The following is a 6,000-nucleotide window of genomic DNA, read 5'->3' on the forward strand; positions in this document are numbered from 1 at the left end:
GATGGTGCTTCCTCCTCCAGTCAGGGTAGCAACCTGCACTTTGGGTAACTCTTGGAGGGGCGTTCGAGTTTATATTCCTCGGCCGCCAGGACTTTAGTCCATCTATCAGCTAGCAAATCTTGATCAGCTTGAAGCTGCTGCTGCGTTTTCTTAAGCCTATTTGCCGTGGCTATAAGCTGGCGCTTGAAGCGCTCTTGTTTGACAGGATCCTCTGGCACGACGAATTCGTCATCGTCGAGGCTTGCCTCGTCTTCGGAGGGAGGCATGTAATTATCATCCTCCGCCTCTCCATCTGTTGCTCTCTCTGGAGGGATGGCTTCTCCAGCCTCCTGCCCTAAATCTTGCTGGAGGGGATTGTTGCCGTCTTCGGCACTGTCCGGAGTGCTATTATCTCCTGTGCCGGTATCACCGCTTTTGCCTTGGCGGGACTTAGAGCGGCGCCGCTGACGCCGGCGCTTGGGTTGCTTCTTAGAGGGGTCATCCTCCGTTGTCTTGTCGCCATTGCCTTCTTTGGGTGTGTCCACCATGTATATATCGTATGATGAGGTGGCTGTCCAGTGCCCTGTGGGCAGTGGTTCCTCTTCGTCTCCCGCATCATCGCCCATACCGTCGATGTCTTCGGAGTCGAAGTCAAGCATGTCGGTTAAGTCGTCCATAGTGGCTACTAAGTGGGTGGTGGGTGGGCGGCGAATTTCTTCGTCATCCGCATCCCAATCCTGCCGGACATAGTTCGGCCAGGATCCTCCTGACAAGGAGAGAGACCTTAATGAGTTAAGTATGTCGCCGAAGGGCGAGTGCTGAAAAATATCAGCAGAGGTAAACTCCATGATCGGCGCCCAATCGGATTCGATAGGAACGGGCGCAGGCAGTTCGGAGTCTATGGCCGGAGAAGGATCCGACAGTTTGGCAACACGGCTCTCTTGAAGGGTAAGGTCGATATTCGGCTCGATCGCCGCTGAGGATACGGCCTCCGTGACGGGGTCTATCCACCCGTCCATGGGTGGTGCAACTAGCTCCGAATTGAGGGTCGGAGCGGCTGCCGATGCGATTTCTTGAACACTGTCCGATGGTAGAGCTAGATCGTACTCATCGTGACCACGTGGCGCACAAGGCAGGGGCTCGAATCCGTCGAAGATCAAGTCTCCGTGGATATTGGCCGTGTAGTTTAAGCTTCCAAACCTGACCTCGTGGCCAGGGGTGTAACTTTCGACCTGCTCCAGATGGCCAAGCGAGTTGGCCCGCAGTGTGAAGCCACCGAACACAAAGATCTGTTCGGGGAGAAAAGTCTCACCCTGGACTGCATTGCTACCAATGATCGTAGGAGCCATCAAGCCTAACGGCGACGACACAGAGGAACTCTCAATGAAAGCACCAATGTTGGTGTCAAAACCAGCGGATCTCGGGTAGGGGGTCCCAAACTGTGCGTCTAAGGTGGATGGTAACAGGAGGCAGGGAACACGATGTTTTACCCAGGTTCGGGCCCTCTTGATGGAGGTAAAACCCTACGTCCTGCTTGATTTATTCTTGATGATATGAGTATTACAAGAGTTGATCTACCACAAGATCGGAGAGGCTAAACCCTAGAAGCTAGCCTATGGTATGATTGTATGTTGTCCTACGGACTAAAACCCTCCGGTTTATATAGACACCGGAGGGGGCTAGGGTTACACAAGGTCGGTTACAAAGGAGGAGATATCCATATCCGTACTGCCTAGCTTGCCTTCCATGCCAAGTAGAGTCCTATCCGGACACGGGACGAAGTCTTCAATCTTGTATCTTCATAGTCCAACAGTCCGGCCAAAGGATATAGTCCGGCTGTCCAGAGACCCCCTAATCCAGTACTCCCTTAGCTGCCATACTCTTGCCTCGACTCCAGGTGGGTGCATCAAAGGAAAACTCTATGGGTTTAGTGAGTGGCATGAACGCCTTCCTCGAACTTGAACTTGAATCATCCAGCGCTCCTCTTCTGGTAAAGTGGCGGTATAGGTCCCAGTGAAGCTTGGTATTCCAATGTTCAGGTACCTAGTGACTTGCGTCAAGTGTCTTCCAAAAGGTGTGTCTTCATCCGGTTGTGCAAACTTGTTCCTCGAGTCCGCCATCCTAAAGAGTAGAAAATGGAGAGGAGTCAGAAATAAGTAGAGAAGAGTGGCCTATGGCTTTTCTTAGTGGTCGTGTCCTACATTCAACCTGGCTCTGATACCATCTTGTAGCGACCTGACCTCAAACGGTCAAGTCTATGTGCTTCAGTGTAATCCCTGGATCGGTAATGCTGACACACACAGTACTCGAAGGATTTATAACAGAGTGGCAATCAAACACTTATTACATTGAATGTCTCAAGAGAGAACTTATTACAATAAATATGGCTTAAGGCCATCTAATACGATAACAGTGGAAGGCTTGGAAGATAAAGTGAGTCCAACAACTCCAACGGCATAGTTGAGTGCATGACAAACGACCTATCGCACCTTACTCCTCGTCTGAAAAGTCTGCAACATGATACGTTGCAGCCCGAAAATGGGTCAGCACATAGAATATGATGGCATTGTAACACAGGAGAGTAATGAACAGATAAAAACTATCACTACATGCATATATGGTTGGTGGAGGCTCTATGGTTAAAATGTTTTGTGAAAAGCTAATTTTTTCCTACAACAAAGGAATATATTTTATTTAACTATCATGGTAGTTGAACAACATTGAGAAGGTTCCTCCAACTCAATCCCAATTAAAAATAATTATCAACCCAACAAAATTTGTTTAGAGTGATGAGATCCATATGATAATCCAAGAACTAGATACTCAAGATGTCCATAACCGGGGACACGGCTAACCATGATTAGTTTGTACACTCTGCAGAGGTTTGCGCACTTTTCCCCAAAAGACTCGATCTCCTCCGTTGTACATCTCGCACTGCATGGTGTTTGAGAAACGGATGACCCAGACACAGTCTTTCCGAAGAGGTCCCCTTAACCGATAGATAGGCCGGTACACCTACAATCCCCTACATCTGCTAGCCCATCATGGAAAGGTTTCCCACAACTTACTCAACTATGCTAGAGCCCATAATAGCTTGTGGCTGCACACGGAAGTTTCTAGCATCAAATAATCTTATGATCCCTTTGAGCCTGGGTGGCGGACCGTAGGATGATCACACGGGTACTCCGGGATATCCTAGGACAACACTGGATTCTCCAGGTGCCCACAAGCAATGCACCCAGATGTGTATTAAAGTTGCCACCTTAAGTTGAACCATTAATTAACAATCTCTCAACTGTCATGGATACACTCAAACCCAATCCACGTCTACGAGCATAGCATGGCAGTATAAGCCTAGCGTAGAAGCAACTCCCAGGGTTTGATAATAAAACAGGTAATAGGTTCTACCTCATCATCTACTTCCCAGACCCACATGTTAAGAGATCCTACTCATGCAATGTGTGAGGGTTGAAACTAATGAATAAAAACTGGGTGATAAAGGGGTATGATCAAAGTGTTACTTGCCATGCTGACAATCTGCAAATCCTAGAGACTTGTAGTAGCACGCTTCGCACTCCGGGTGTTCTATCGCAAACAAACAATAGAATACATAAGCAATCAAGCAAAGATGCACAGGTAAAACTCAAATAAGAAGATCTAACCAGGAAGTTCAACTGAAGAACTCCGATTTGCAAAAAGAATCAAATCAAACGGAGCAACAAAACTCAAATTGCGAAAGAAACAAGACCCGATTACTAATCTAGACTCAAGTCAAATTTTACAGTGCCAAAATCTTGTTCAAGTTGGTTAAACAGAAAGAGGGCTTCGATACGAAGATCCAGGCGCTCGAATCGCCTGATTTCGACAAACGGCCGAAAAGATAAACTAAAACAAAAATCAGGGCAGAAATCGTGATCGAAAATAATCGCGGAAAACCCTGGAAAAAGAAAAACTGATGAACAGGCTAACGAATGAACGTTCGCTGTCTGCCGCTAACAGATGAACGACATTCGCTAAAGCGAACGTACGGACGAATACATAAACCATGAAAACCGAAATAAAACCGATTCTAAAAAAAGATCTAGGTTTACAAAAAACCAATCATTTTTTTAACTGGCGGCTACCTCGTAGAACAGGATGGCGGCAGCGGCATACTCCAGCGGTGGCCGGTAGCGGGGCGGCGGCGCGAGGCGGCGGGCGGATCGGGCACGAGGCTGGCGGCGTATCAGGCGGCTAGGGTTTCGGGCGGATCGGGCATGGGGCTGGCGGCTCGGGCCTTCGGCCTTTTAAGAGGGTCGGCCGGGTCGGTGTCCCAGGCGGACACGGCCCGGTAAGGCGGTTCGTTTGCTTTTTTTAAAAAAAAATTCTGATGCGTAGAAAAATGAAGAAAAGAAATACTAAATGGACTCCAAAAATCCCAAAGTAAATTTTCCCCGTCCTCTAAAAATATGCCGGACAAGGTGAACATTTATTTGGGCCTCTAATGCAATTTTGAAAAACGAGTATTTTTCCTAATTCAAATAAAATTGCAGTAAAATCCAAATAAAATTTATTTATTTGATTTTAATTTTTTCCTCCGATATTTCATTTATTTTGGAGAAGTCATATTATCTTGTCTCATATAATATTAATTTGAAATATTTTCGGAGCGAAAAATAATAAAAACCAAAGTGATCCTTGTTTCGATATTTGAGAAAAGTTCAAATATGAGAACTAGGAAAATCCCCAACTCTCTCCGAGGGTCCTTGAGTTGCTTAGGATTTCGAGGATCACAAAATGAAATGCAATAAAGTATGATATGCATGAATGACCTATGTATAACATTCCAAATTGAAAATTTGGGATGTTACATATCTACAAAGGGGTAGAAGCCGACGATGGGCCACTTTCAACTGATAAACGGTCGCAACAGAGTCAAAATAAACATATCATCGTCATTTGTATTTAATATACAAGGGCTTCCTTCTGTAATCATCGTTATAAAGCCATAAATATGCATCAATTTGACTTGATTTTTGCCAAGCTGGGTTGCCTGGCTCCTGTGCTTACCCCTACGTTCCCGATTGTTCGGCTAGGCGGTAAATGGAGCACCTTTGTGATTGTTACTACCGGGTCATCCGAGTTAGTACCTTAGACTGGGAGAAGCCGAAAGCTAGCGATCTTAAAAGGATCACATTGGTCGGCAATGACGGAAGTAAAAAAATTTGGTTCATTAATACCACAGAGTTTGGGAACTTTCCCCAAACTAAATCCTCAATTTTTTCCTCTCACATTGATCAGAAGTGAGGTTTCATGATCATGATAAGCATGACGACCCAAAGAAAGGAACCAATAGCGAGACTATTTTCCTTGGAAGATGTTTCTTACATTCAGCAATATAACATATCTCTCCAAGTACCTTTGTTTATAAAACCGTATGGCCGGATTGCCTTGTTTTCCATAAATCTTTATCCTTATAACGGCTTTATAAAGTAGGACAAACACTCCCCGGCTTTTGGCCGAGGAGGTTGAAGCCGATGGTTGGTCAACAAAGTTTTGTACAATGTGGATCCGAGCATTAATGATGTAAAGTACTTGGATAAGTAGAATCATTACACATAATTTGTGATTTTACTATGGATATCGATCCTCAATTCGGCCACCCGTGCCCGCAATAAGGCACGGGGGCTACTGGGCTTCGGGCTTATTATTAACAAATATTGAAGGGGCACATCGATCCCCTGATCTGGTGTTGCGACCCGACCAGTGTCTTGGGGTCTACTGCATTGCCTATTCAATGCAGAAAATTTGAAGTGCAATATAGTTTGCGAGGAGATTATGATCCTCAGGTTGGTCGGCCGCACCCAACCCAAGTGTCGAGGAATTTGCACGCCGCTTTTTGTGTCCCGAAGTATTCCGCCGAGCTAGGAGTTGATCCTCAGGCCGATTTTGTGAATCAACCTGAGTCGCAGGGGCTACTGGTATTGGCGGTCTTATGTCATCCTTCAGGTGCATCTCGGGTTTTAAACCAATACACACCTT

Source organism: Triticum dicoccoides, chromosome 7A (assembly GCF_002162155.2).
Source record: "Triticum dicoccoides isolate Atlit2015 ecotype Zavitan chromosome 7A, WEW_v2.0, whole genome shotgun sequence".
In the NCBI taxonomy this organism is placed as follows: Eukaryota; Viridiplantae; Streptophyta; class Magnoliopsida; order Poales; family Poaceae; genus Triticum; species Triticum dicoccoides.